Here is a 15164-nt window from a genome sequence, read left to right on the forward strand (position 1 = left end):
CCAAATGAAGTGTGGCAGTGGCTTATCAACTTTATTTATCATCTTGGCAAGAGAACAATCATTAATCATGATGGTGAATTTCTCTTGTGCAGTCAAGAAAGTTTAGTGAGCAGCAGCAAGTTTTCAATTTCTGTATTTAGTGCTCATTACTTTCCACTTTAATAAGACTTTCTGACAAAATAATAATCCCCTGCCGTGACAGTTGTTGAAGTGTGAATGTGCGTAATTTTTTTGTCTTGTGGGAAACCAGGACACTTCACTGTCAATTCAGCCAATCCAAGAGTTTAATTTTTTATGAAAATCTACTGTAAAATGTTGCAGTTAAAGGTTATGATATCCAGCATATAAGCAATAACTAAAAATATGTGTTTTTGCAAATGGGCTGTGCAGGTCCTTTTCACATTTTTGGCTGAATTGAAAGTGAACTGACACATACTTCAGTCTTTAAAGTTGTACAGATCAGCATATAGACAAGTCTGAAACATTAGAAGAATAAGAAAATATACAAGAGCAGATGCAATGGGAGGAGAGACTGAGCAGGAAAATAACAATGAAGGAGGAGCGGTTATTTTTAATCAAAAGATATGTCTGCTGCTGCAATTAACACCTTCAATTATCACCCTCAACAACAGACAGTAAAGATACAAGTCTAACCAGCTCTGGTTTGTGATTTAAGCCAAGAGAAACTGGTCAGAAATCAGTACGACGAATATAACCAACATGCTGATATGCCACAACTGAGACAACACATACGGTATATGCAATTTAGCCATCTCTGCAAGCCTGAAATCTGCTACATTACAAAAATCTGGCCCGTGTCTCGCAATCACTCTCCATCTAAACCTTTCACTGTCTTGATTATTACAACAACACAACAGTAAACCAGCTTGTAAACTGTAACAGCATCACGCCAGCGAACAAGCCAATGATTCTTTCTCTGAAGCTGAGTTTTCACCAACACTTAAACCAAAAAATTTAGCAAGAGCAACAACCAGATCCCTCAGTAAAATGTCGGAGAGTGTGTGTGTGTGTGTATGTGAGACTGTGTGTATTTATTGTGGCAGTTGGCCTCGGTCATATTTGGCAAGAAAGCTAATATCAGAGGTCACAAGGCTATGGAGCAGGACACGGTGTATACAGCATGTGTGTATGTGCATGCATGCATGTGTGTGTGTGTGAGCGCCTGTGGACATATGCATATGTGTGTTTATCTTATGTTTCCAGTCTGGAACAAAACACATATTCTGATCCAAATCCACTACAGGCAATAACAAAGACAGCTGAGAAATAAACCCATAATCTGGCCTATAGGGTGGGAAACAGGAACACACACACATACACACACACACACACACATCATTATCGCTGATCACAGGCCTGCAACCTGCCTTGAATCATTAGCCGCCATCACATTTTAATCCACGCTCTCTTAACTTAGCAGTCATTTGAAAAGTAAGAGGCCCACAGCAGTTCATATACTATTAACCACTTCACGCAAACTTGCACACACACACACACATACGTGAGTCAGTCTCTAGTGAACGGGCTGTACTCCGCTGGATTTATTCAAATGTTTTTCCGAAGTAAGAGCAGAAATACCACACAGTAAAAACTGCAAGTACAGTGGCAAGAATCAGTCTGTGAATCCTGTGGAATGACCTGGTTTTCTGCTTTAATTGGTCATAAAATGTGATCTGATCTTCATCTAAGTCACAAGTACAGACAAGCGCAGTGTGCTTACGCTAATAAAACACAAACAATTATAGTCTTTGATGTCTTTATTGAACACACCCATTAAACTTTCACAGTGCTGGTGGAAAAAGTAAGTGGACCCTTGGATTTAATGAGTGGTCAAACCAGCCTTTTCTGTAGCTGTGGATCAGACCTGCACATCACTCAGGAAGAATTTTGGACTGTTTTTCCTACAGAGCCGCTTCAGCTCAGACATATTCTTAGGATGTCTGTTGTGAACGGCTCTCTGAACTCATTCCACGTCATCTATGTTAGATTAAGGACCGGGCCACTCCAAAAGGAGGATTTCCTTTGTTTGAGCTCATTTTCATGTTGGTATGCAAACACGCACCATGATTTGTGCGTTTGATTGTAGACTCGTGAACAGAGATGTTGACCAGCTCCAGTGATTCCTTTAAGCCTTTAGCTGTTACTCTGGGCTTCTTTCTTACCCTGACTGAACATTCTGCATTGTGTATTTGGAGTCGTCCTCCCTGGGCATCTATTTCTAAGGAGAGTAGCCACAGAACTAAATCGACTCCATTTAAAGACAATTTGTTTAACAGTGGGCTGATGAATATCTTAACTCTCTGAGATGACTTTGTAACCCTCTCCAGCTTTATGCAAATCAACAAATCTTGATCTTTAGTCTTCTCAGATCTCTGGTTTGTGAGGCCTGGCTCACATCAGCAGATCCTTCTTGTGAATAGAAAACTCCAAGTGTTTGAGTGTTTTCTATCAGTAGCTCTAACCCACACCTTTAATCTTCTTTCATTGATTAGACTCCAGGTTTGCTAACTCCTGACTCCAATTAGCTTTTGTTGATGTCAGTAGCTTAGGTGTTCACTGTTTCCTACCTGCACCTTGAGTGTTTGAATGGTAGATTTAATGCGGACTAGAAAAATATGTTTGTGTGTTATTAGAATAATCGACATGTTTATTCATAATTGTAACTTTTAAGACAAATTTATATATAAATACAGATAATTCAAAAGAATTCACTTGTGTTTTTTGCCAATATAAATGCTCAGTATTCAAAACTGTACTAAAGTAGAAAAGTATTATTTGCTTAATGTGCTTAAAGTTTAAAAGTAAAAGTACCCATATTAAGGATGTTATGATATGAGATGTCTAAAATAATTTGAAAAGCTGTTAAACTAGTTTATTAGAAGTACAAAACTTCCCTCTAAAATAAAGTTATACAGAACTACATAGCCCGAAAGCATGCTTGAGTACAGCGACTGAGTAAATCTATATTAGCATGTTTCACCACAGACAGCCTTGGCATCCACAACATGCCTCCTCCGTGACATACAGCAGCCTGCTAATCATCTAATTATACTAAGGAGCATCACAGGTTAATCTGTCAGCTGCATAATACAAACACAGTAGAGGTTAATCCATTAAAATATGAAATGCAAACACAGACAAACACATAAACACACACACACACACACAAATATCAGGGGTTAAGTCATTACACTACGGGGATTAGCCCATTTATCTCCACCCCAGAACAGCAGATGGAAAGCAGTTTTCACCTTCTGGCCTGGAGAAGCTCTTGACCAACAAGCTGTCAGTCAATGCTCACACAGCAGCTGGAGAAGTGATGGAATAAAACCCTCCCCTGCCTCAGGGTGGAGCCCTTGAGCAAGGTACTTATCCTGAATGCTGCTGCTATTACAATTAATACAAGGTCTATCACCAATGCACTATAAGGACATGGGGGATTTTTATGTCTAAGGAATTTACTGTTCATATTTATGTTTTGTGCCGTTTCTATATTTCAAATTTGTACAAGATAAAGTCTGTGTTTCACTCAGATTTACAAACTTGCTGATTGGTTCCTTCTCTGAGTGTGTGTCTTTATGCTGAGTAGCTACATGCAGTTCTTCATTTTGCACCCACACTGCTATAAAAACAAAATCATTAAAAAAGCCACTGCAGCCTCCATAATTCTTTACTCCGGAAATGAGAATATAATGCAGTAAAACCAACGGAGCCTTGTTAAAAGATACAGCACCAAATTGCTGATTCATCATCACTAATATTTTCAGATGACCCATCTTTTTGGCAGGACTTTCACTTTAATTATTTATTTATTTATTTATTTCCAAATTACAACATGGCAGATTTGCTGCACAGGATTGTGAACACAGACGACCTCTGCAATTTCCACAAATCACAGAAGGACCCAAAGCAACACTAGTCCCATGTGAATAGGACTTTGGGCTGTTTTTCCTTAAAAAAAAAAAAAACAACAAAAAAAACATTTCTATCAAATCAGCTACAGAACAAATGCTTTCACATCATTAACCTAATTTATCAGTGCCATTGTATGACCTTTGTACCAGTGATGGATCTGCCTTGAAATCACAGAAAACACTAAAAACTGTTATTTAGTTCTCCATATATGTATAAAGAGACAATTTGGTGGACATTTTTCCCCAAGTTTGGGAACGGGGACTTTTTTGTTGAAGCTGGCAAAGTTCACAGATGACCAACTTACTGGAAAAAAACACACACACACACACACTTACACTCTCACATACTCGGACAGTCAAGCGAGCAGATCCAGACAGGGCATCGATGCAGATGTAATTTATCCACAATGAACTGGATTTATCATCTTTATTGGAACCCTTGTCTCTCTCTCTCTCTCTGTCATTTCAGTCATACACACTCACTCGAAATACATGAACACACACACATGCACTTCCCTTCACATGACAAACACGCTGGCTGTACAGTGCACTGTCCCATTGCTATGGCAACGCAATGTTTGGGTAACCAACACGGGTGGAGAAGATTGTTTCCAGACCAACGATGGGTGTGTGTGTGTGTGTGTGTGTGCGTGTGTATGTGCATGTGTATGTGTGCACTGACAAGTGAGTGTGTTTGAGAGGCAGAAATAGTTCACATACTGTACACACACTATACTGATTTGTATGTCTGTATATATATATGTGTGTGTGTGTGATAATTTGTGTGACACATTGATATTACCCAGAAGCCTTCATTGTCTTACAGCAAGCGGTGCCTCTTTGTGTGTCTGTACTCGATCACATGTTAATGTACCAAACATACACAAAGTAAGGACAGTGTGAACACACGCCTCTGTGTATGTGTGAGTCATGTGATGGTTCAGTAAGATAACAGAGTTGGAAATGTACTGAGAAACACCTGAGACACAAGTGATAGTGGCACACTGGGAAATGTACACTCTTTACACACATGCATGTTTGTAGTACTATACTTGTGAGGACTCTCATTGAGATGATGCATTCCTTGGTCCCTTACTTTGACTGTAAACTAAACCTAACCCTACCAGTAACCCTAAAACAAAGTCTTAACCCTAAAAAAAAAAAGCCCTTTGATAGGGGCCAACACAAAATCACCACATTTTCCCAAAATGATCTCACTCTCAAGGCTTGAAAGTCAAATTGGTCCTCACAAGGACCGAAATACCACAGCACACACTCACACAGACAGAGGTGGTATCACACTTGCATGACAGCATTCACAAATGTATCACACTAGCATGCTTTCACACCCACACATGGACACACACACATACAGGAATTTCAGCTGCTGGAATTCAAAAATGCGCACTCACAGACACACACACACATACAGGCACACACACACACATGCATTACTTCAGGGACCACAATGTGTGTACATCTGTGTTTCCACGGAGATGTCCTCCATCTGACTTTGCTAAAAAGCATAAAAAAACAAGTCATCTGAGCAGCTGTGACAGATCTCAACTCCATCACTCCTCTATCACACTTCATCTCCTCTGTCCCCCCCCTCCCTGTTTCTCTCTGTTGTCTTTCATAAACAAGATTCCTGCAACACTTTTAACACTTGGCCTCTGTCAGGGTTTATAAAACATTTCACTGAAAGTTTAAGAGAGAAAATCTACCTAGAATAAGCCAGGAGAATAAGAGATAATGGAATAAACAGACAATAGACCATGCAAAAACAGCTTGACTGAGGCACGTTTAAGAGGAGGATGGGTTCATAAAATACGAACATGCACGTTTGACAGTGGATGATCTGAATGTGCCAAAAATACAGTCTCATGCCTGTTCATGTTGGTGACCTTCACTTTCCTTTCTGCAGATCAAAACTGTTCATGTTTTCTGTTGTCGTGATTTTCCGCACTCGGCTCCTCGCAGTATGAATGATTTTGCAGGCTTTTGGCTCTGGTGCTATTTGGACCCTGAATATTTGCCATGATGCTCTTTTTATGCACGTCCCTGTTGTTCCGTGATAAAAACCTGACCATACACTAAATTGTTCATTTCCAAAGAGAAATCATTAAGAGCTAAAACAGGTCTGGGGAAGATATGTGGCAACATCTGTGTAAAATCTATGTAAAATATCTGAAAAACAAATGTATCTCTCTCATGATAATTCACATGATAAAACACATGAAATTCTTGTACCTTAAGAAACAACAATGGAAACTGATGTGATATCTTACATGTGACAACTAAAATATATGAAATCCTACAGTTTCTCATTTAAGTAATAAATGTATGTGCTTTTGTATTCTGAGGACAAAACATTTATTTTAAATCATATATATACGTATGTGTATACAGATATTTGGTGTCTATATTTTTATCACTAAGTTTGGTTTGTTTACTGAAACCACACTGCAGCGTTTCATATGATTCAACTGTATGACTGTCTCTGCAGCTGTGATAGAGGAACTTCAAAGTAAAAGCCCTTTTGTAGGCTGCCTTTCAGTTATTTTTTTCCATTTGCTTTTTAAATGTGCACATACTGCATCTAGTATCTATCTGGGAAAACAAAGTTGCCAATGTGTGGTTACCCAAAGAGCCTTTCTGTTGCATGGCACATACTTGACGCTAACAAAGCATGTTCCCCCTGCCTCACACACAAGTACACAAACACACACAAGCACACATGCACATAAATACACAGGAAGTTGTAAAGAAAAAGCGGCAGCAACGCCGGTCACTACCCTCTGCTCAGCAACCTGCCTTAGCGACGTATTTGGATTGGAAAAATCGTGTTTGGGAACCACTGCTTTATTTTAGGTTTGAAGGGGAAAAATGCTGCCACTCAGCTGTGTGTGTGTGTGTGTGTGTTTGTGTGTGGACAGGCAAAGGAAGGGGGGTAGTGAACAACCAAGTCCAATTAACATCACAGTGATGGAACAAACCTGTGTACTTTATCTGTGTGTAACTGTGATTATAATCCTAAGATGACATGTGCTGTGAAAAATGATGTATTCATGTTTACAGTCAACATATGAGTGTGTGTGTTTTTATGTTTGTGTTCACATGAGTGTTTGCCTGCATACTTTCTGTCCAAACTGCTTCAATGTGAGTTTGGAGAAGTGGGAGTTCAGTCTGAGTGTGTGTGTGTGTGTGTGTGTGTGTGTGTGTGTGTAGAACTGGCCTTTCAGACTGTGAACTGGTGTGTTTGTGTGGAACAGATTGCTGGTGGGTGGACTTCGGTCACAGACTAAACAAAAGAAATGTGTGTGTGTTTGTGTGTACGCGTACATACGTACGTGGTGTGTGCTCGCGGGAATGGATGAAAGAGTGTCAGCATGAGTTGCCTATGTGTGTAACCGTTTGTGTTATATCAGCTTACACTTTAAGAGTCATTGTTTAACATACAGAGAACAAGAGTGTGTGTATAAAAAAGTGCGTGATTTTATTGGCAAGAGTTAGCAAATGCTTCTGTGACACAGCTTAATGCAGAGATCACCAAGTGTGTGTGTGAATGTGTGTGTGTGTGAGTGTGTGTTTGTGCGTGTGTGGGTGGGCGTGTGCTGTTTACATGCAGTGGTTTTATAAGACAAAGCTGATAATGATGTTGGCCACAGTGGGAAACCACAACAATAGGCCGACCGCGTCAGCCAGGCCTCCTCTAATAAGCTCCACTCTGCTCACTAATACACATAATCCTGACTTTATGGAGGCTAATGGAAACACAAAGGTTACACACACACACACACACACACCTGCGACAGGGCTGCTGCGGGTCCCACATGGACTACAGGATTACCAATTTATCTCTGAGTGTCTCTGTCTCTTTGACTATGAATCTGTAATATTTTTGAAAGAAGAACAAAATGATTGCTTTGCCACTCTTTATGTCCGGCTGATGGAGCAACAGAGATTCTGATTTAACCTCTGGCATATCTAGTTCATCACAGCTGTTGATTCATCAAACACATCATGATGCATTCACTGTCTGGTAGCAGTTTCATGAGAAAAACTGACAGAACACAGACATCCCCGGTGTCGTGAGTGAATACGTAAAGATGATATGCGCGTCATATCTTGTGTCATATATTTTCCTATGAAATTCAGTTATTGTTGGCACATTTCCATATGAAGAATTTATACGTTGGTGAAATGCCTCAGGCAGAGCTCTGAGGTCAAGCAGGTTTTAAATTCACTGAATTTAACAAGTGCAGTTTGGATTTGAATTAAACTCATCCTGAGCTACTAAAGGTAAACTCATAGAGGTTGTACAAGACCCACACTATACCAGACCCTTAGATTTAGGTGTTGGTTTGTTGCTCGGCCACTTCTAAGATTTGAGGTGTCAGAGTTTCTTTGAATGCACCTCCAACAAAACTTTGTTCACAACTTCATCAGCACGAGTCATCAAAGCTTCAAGTCTCTGCCACTTTATTTCTATAGTGAAAACAGGTGGCTGCCTGGAAGGAAGAAAATCTTACACCTGTACATTTAAACATATCCAGTATGAATGAAAACATGGTTGTGGTTAAACTCAAATGCTTTGAGGGTTTGACTGGGAAGCTTCCAGTAGCCAGCTGCTGAAGGTTGTACTGTACCTTCGCCTGGATGCAAAAGTTTAGCCCAATAATCTGTTTCTCTTTCTTTGAGAAGCTTTTACAGCTTTCTCAGCTCAGCCAGAAGCTCGGTGAGGAACTGCAGTCACAGCCGTTTTGCATGTTTTCTCAGCCCAGAGTCACTTTATCAGTCTGATACTGAACAGGACTGTTAAAATAATGTTTATGGTAATAGTCATGTTTATTGGACAGCACTATGCAAAACAGTTGACAAAGCCATAAACAGCAGCCTCTCTCCATTTTTGCCAAAGTAATGTGTATGGGTGTTTGTGTGTATGTGGGAATGTCTGAGAGTGAATGTGTGTGTGTGTGTGTGTGTGTGTGTGTGTGTGCTAGACCTTCTCTGTGTCATTTAAACTATTCTCTATCATCACAGGGAGTTTCCCTCTCGACTCCCTCTCTCTCTCTTTCTGCAGCATGTCTGGCTATCTCGCTCTCCCTTCATTCCTCTCTGCAGTGTATTTTGTTAACCTAATAAGGAGCGTGGAAAATCCTGGGGACTCCCTCACACACATGTACGCTTTAACAATCACACACAGACGCAGCTTCACACAGGAAACGTCTTTGAGAAGCTTGTAAATGTAAGTGAAAACACATGTATGTGAGTGTGTGCATGTGTGTATGCCATGTAATAATAACTTCCCCGGAACCGATGGAAGATATTGGGGTTTCTCAGTAATATCCTTTTTTGGTGTGTGCATGTGTGTGCCCATGTGTTCGGGTCCACATGTGAAACAACTTCTTAGACTTGTTGGTACTGATCAATGTCAGTGAGATCTGGGTTGTAAAATGACATAACATACAACATGTAAACTGATGTAAAGACATGATCTGTCCTTACCTAAAGCTGATGATTCTACTGTGTGTGTGTGTGTGTGTGTGTGTGTGTGTGTGTGTGTGTGTGTGTGTGTGTGTGTGTGTGTGTGTAAAATTAACTTAACTAATTCACTAAAGAATAACTGAGTGAGGAAAAAAATATCTCTGAGCCACAAAAGCTGTCAATTAAAATGTCAGCTGACACTTATTCGGTAGCTTGGATGCTAACAAGACAGCAAATATCTACATTTTATTCAAATGCTTTATTAAATAAAAGCAAATGGTGCTACACAGCTAAGTTACAATAGCTTCCATCCCTGGACTCCCTGGTTATCCGTTCCCTGAAACATTGTAACTTGGTCCTGGTCATTGGTGAGTAATTGCTTGCCAGAGTTCACTACAACTGAAATTGAAGCCACAACATGGCTCAGATTTACTCCACAGCTGTGAGCAGAACCACTAAACTGCAACAAATCTATTGAAACAAACTGATTTTACTGCCCTTTCTCACCTCTCTCCTCATCTCCTCTTTTTCATTTACAAAAATAAAAGAGAGATAGATAGAGAGAGAGAGGCTAATTAATGGTGTCTTAAATTATTCCAGTCAGGATTAGGTGAGAGATTGCTGAGCTCAGCAATTTACAAGCACTGGACAGATACACACAAATACACACTCTGCAGCTTATAATTGGAATAAGAGCAAGAAAACAGTTAGAGGTTAGTGAAGAAGAGGACAAGGAATGACAGATGGTGAGTCTGCAGAACAAAGTGATATTTAAATATAGTACATATATCATGTTCTATATGTACAAACCAACCTCTCCATAATGAGACTGGGGAAAGAGAGAGTGTGTGTGTGTGTGTGTGTTAAAAAGAGGGGCAGCAAAAGAGCAAGAGAGGATATGAATGCTAATCAGCTGATGCTGCCAAACCAGCTGCAGCGCTCCATCATTTCCAGGCCATTTATGTGCTCTAAGCTGCATGATGGGATCAGCACTGATGGAGAGTGACGCACAGTCAAGTGGACTGAAGAGCCTCTGGAGCCACAAGCCACAACTGTGGATGTGAACAAACCTCCGTTCTACCAACGGCTCCATTATAACATTCTAGACTGTAACCCCAACCTGAGAAACGAAGGCTTCATAAAAAAAAATGAAATTTCAAGGAAAATTGTTTTTCACGCTGTGTGAACAAGCTCAGACAGAGATTTAGTTTTGGTCTTTAACATTTAACACCAGCATTTTTTGAGGTATGTTTTAAATATTTGTTGATGGCAACCACAGTATGGTTAGGATTCGATGAGTGAACAATCATAGCTGTGGCAAACAGACTATGGTTAAGATTTGGTTGAGGTTAGACCGCTAAAGTTAGGGAAAGATTATGGTTTGTTGTCAAAAAACAAAAAAACAGACATTCACATTTGACACGTTACACTCACATCCACCAGAGACTGTTTCTTGTAAGTAACATCACTTGATTTTTTACTAAACTATTCTAGGAGCAAAGCACTGAAAGTATGTTAATGTGCTGTCATGTTGCTTGTATTTGGGGGGGTTGCCCACCGATGTAAGGCAATGTTAAAGAGTGTGAATGCAAAACGAAGCATGATGAAGAACACTGCAACTGTCAGATGTCAAAAGAAAAAAAAATCTGAAAAATAAAAAGGATTACCACTTTGTCTAGAAATATGTCGAAACAAGCTTGATGGTAAAACCGGGATGAAAATAAAAAAACATCCCGATTGACTAAAAAGCTTTTATTTGGCTGCTGCAGTTTGTACATGAAAAAGTACAGAAAAATGTTTTAATAATTTCCTTCGAGGGCTGCTTTGGATTTTTTTTTTCTGATCCTTTATACTTGCTCTTCAACAAAACTCGACTGACTTGCTGATACTTTCCAGAACCAGCAGGAAACCACAAGCTTCTTCTGCACGTCACTCAAAAGTCTTTTTGTCCTTCTCTCCCCATTTCCCAAAACGATGACAAAATGACGTGGACTGATGTGGAGTCTCAGTCAGGAAACACATTAAAGTGGAGGTTTTATAGTTTGGCATGTCAGATGCCAACACTTTCACCCCACCCTACATCAGAATAACAGCCTCCTCCTGCGCGTTTGGGCTCTGATTCCTCAACCATCTCCCCAAACAATGACACATCAGTGTCAAAAGATGATTTCATCTGAGACAGACATAAAAAGAAGCTTTTATTCAAACATTTAATACAGACTCTGATTCTGTCTGCATTTTCACCTCTGAGTCTCTCTTTATTCCCCCTCTGCCCCCCCCCCCCCGTCCTCGTCTGACTCTTTATTTTCTTTCTTGTCCACAAGACCAGAAAAACATTCAACGCGATTTTTCGAAACATGTGACTCAACAGGATTTTCCCTTTTAAAAATAGATCTCCTATCAAAATTATTCTCCTTCTACGTCCCATATTAAACCCTAAACCCCCCTCTTACCCCGACTGCTGTCTTTGGCATTTCACTTCTCCATCACAGCTTCTTCCTCCACCAACATACCGGACAGATAAGGACATGAAGCCACCAATGATGTACACGACTGTCACATGGGATCTTAACGTAAACACTGGGGCATGGAAATGTCAGGTGTTAATTCAACTGAAGCACAAGAGATAATTGCATTTGTAATGTACAGTATATAAGTGCCAGGGTGACTTCCTTTTCATATTCATAAGTGGAAAAAAAATATGTATATTTCTAATTAAGATAGTATACAGCTTCTGAATAAGACATTTTTTCTCGACATACAGTACGTAACGCTGTTACAGGTGTTTCATTGCCAACCAACCCTGACTAAGAGTCACCATAAAGGTTGTTGGTGATGAAAAGGCGAAGCTAATTCCACCACTGCTGAATAGGTAGAGGGGGCTTTCATCTATTACACCTCCTTTCATTAACTCACTTATTGCTTTCTTGATTTACTTTCGATCTCTTTGTCTCCTCCTTTCAGAATATAGAATGCATTTAAACATCAAGAGCCCATTTCACTCTTCAATCTTCCTTTGATTCGTTTCCCCTCCATTTCACCACCATGTGTGGTGTTTGATGTTTGTGCCTGTAGTTATGTGTTTGTGCATTTGCTCGCCTTCCCTACTTTCCTTTTACTTTCTCACTCGGTCTTTGACCACACACTTAATCAGCCACTTTGTGTGAGTCATTGTGTGTATATGTGCGTAAGGAGGGAAAGTTAAGTTTATACAGTTTAGTCTGTAATAGGGGGCATCTCGTAAAAACCTGGGTTAGACCCTAACAGATTACTTTGATATGGATCATGACAAGTTCACAAACTGCATTGTGTGAACTGGAAAAAAGTCAGAATACATTTATATATTTACTCATTTCTGAGGCAAATTCAACTTGAATGAAGATGAAATGAACAAATGAATTTGAGTTCAGTTCCTTGTGCTTTTTATTTTTTATTTTGGATCTCTGGTGCTTAAGAACTTATTTATGTGCTCATTGTACTAGATCACCTGTTAATCTCACTGCCCTTTCATAGCAAAAATAACTGGATCACAATTGATTGAATTTGGGGCAATATACATTACAGGGAAAAGCAATGGGCAATGGGCTGGTTTTTATTTTTAATTTATTTTACACTTGACTCATTAACTATTATAATTAACACTTTTTAAACGTATGTGACAGTGTATGTTACTCATCATTAATAATGTTGCAGTTTCTAAATGCTTTTAAATAGCGCAGGCAGCAATTTTCTGTCCTCCGAAACAAATTTGTAAAAACAAGTTAGCAGAATATAAATGTAATTTCTAGGAGACAGGGTTACCCTATAAATATAACACGAAAGACAGCGGGGAGAAAGCAAATGGCAGAGCTATTCACACGGCTGGAAACCATACAATAAACCTCACTGTCTTTCTGCCGGCTGCTTGCTCTTTGCCATTTTCCTTTACAAACTTCTGAGGGGGGAAAAAAAATCCTCTCTTTGCTCTCTTTCCTCCCATTGACATTTTCTCTCAGTCTACAGATTCAGTGGCTCACTTCGTTCCCTCCTTTCAATCTCTCCCTCCTCTTCCACCTCCTGTTCCTCCTCTTGTTGGCTGATTAAGTTCAGCAGTGGCACACTATTCCAGTTGGCAATGCCAGCCTCACTTCCTGCCACACAAAAACGGCAAATCTCTTTCATTTCCCCTCCAATTTTCAAATGAATTTTACTGGCATGAAGTGAAGAGTCCCATTCACCTCCCCTCTTCACCACCTCTCTGTGTTTCTGTTTCGTGTTCAGTTCAGAAAGATTTGTTGGCATGATTCAATGACAGTAACTCTTTCACTTTCTCCTCCCTCCCTCTTTCTCTCACACTAATTTCTTTGTCTCCCTCTCTCTGTCAATAGCTTTTTTGGCACCTCAACATAACACTTGCAAGTGCTTTAATACTTGCTGACCTGAGGAGGTAAACCCTGTCCTTTTGTTTTCTCCATCTATGCCATTTGGCTTTTTCCTCTAATTCTTGCTCTCTGTATTTAAATTTTAAATATTTTCTCTTGCTTGATGTAGACAGTTGTTTATGAAATGTTTCTGTATGTGACTGCAGGCTCTCAGGAGACTTTGAATTTTGAAAAAACTTAAGCATTAACTTTAACGTTGTTAACCCTGCAGAAACCCTGTTCTCTGATGCTTTTCCTCCCTCTCTCCATTTCTCCTATCTCTCACTTTCCATTATTGGTATAAATGTAAATGCAACAGAGTTGAGAAGAAAATAATGAATTCTGAATAAATAAAAACGAATGCAAGAGAAAGATTTAGGTAACACTAGAAAGCTCACTATTTAATTAAAAGACATAAGTTCAGTTAGTTATAGTGCTGCCAGTTCACAGTTCCACTTTGCACTTCAGTGGGAATGAGAAAAGTGAGGGGGTCGGACTGTTGCCACGGCAACATGTGGCCAGCGTGGCTTGGTTTCCAAGGCAGTTCCATGGCTCGGCTGCCAGTTTCTCTTAAATGGCTATAGCCTACGGATGCCCAGGGGCAGGACAAGAGGATATTTAGAAAGACAGGGAGATAGAGAGAGGTAGAGAGATAGCGAAAAAAAAAAGGAAACAGAGGGAGAGAGAACTTCTTTCATTTCTTCTGCTCTCATCCTAAGTTACTAACTTCCTTTCTTTTATTTTTATTTTTTTAATTTATTTTTTGCCAAGGTCTTCACAGAGGTCTTTAAAGGTCCAAATTATTGGACCCAATCCATATGGACCAGGGGAACTCTGACTAATTAATAAAAATAAATAACTGAAAGTCCTATTTTCACCCCTTGCACTAACAATGAAGCTTTCTACAATCAAATAGGTGATAGACAGGAGATAATAATTTTACAATCAATTTAATATCTGATTCTCACTTTGATTCATTTAGTACTATAAATATTGCACATAAGCTACTGATTCTAACGCCTATTACAGTGTGCGGTGCTTATGCTGTGCTACATGATCAGATCTGATACTGAATGAGCTCAGATCGCTTTGGATTGAGTCCATATATTAGACATATTGATATACACAAGACCCATAGCAGTAAAAAAAAATGTGACCCTATCTTTGCTACAGTCAGATCTCTGTTCCCGTGAAGACCCTTAGGCAGTAAGAAGAGGTGAATTTCCTAACCAGCTGATTGAGAGAGTTGTGTGAGATTAGGTTGGACCAATCCATTGGTTTTCCCTTATTTACAAGATAAGATCATTTCATTAAAAATCATAGAGGCTCACTGGTGTCTGTA

General features: G+C 39.7%; 1 protein-coding gene across 2 annotated transcripts in view; it reads right to left on the minus strand.

Moving 5' to 3' along the window:
* The window catches only part of slc8a1b (solute carrier family 8 member 1b), a 127155-nt gene that overhangs the window by 36065 nt on the left and 75926 nt on the right, over positions 1-15164 (minus strand). The window lies entirely within an intron of this gene.

This window comes from Toxotes jaculatrix, chromosome 11 (genome assembly GCF_017976425.1).
Source record: "Toxotes jaculatrix isolate fToxJac2 chromosome 11, fToxJac2.pri, whole genome shotgun sequence".
Taxonomy (NCBI): Eukaryota; Metazoa; Chordata; class Actinopteri; family Toxotidae; genus Toxotes; species Toxotes jaculatrix.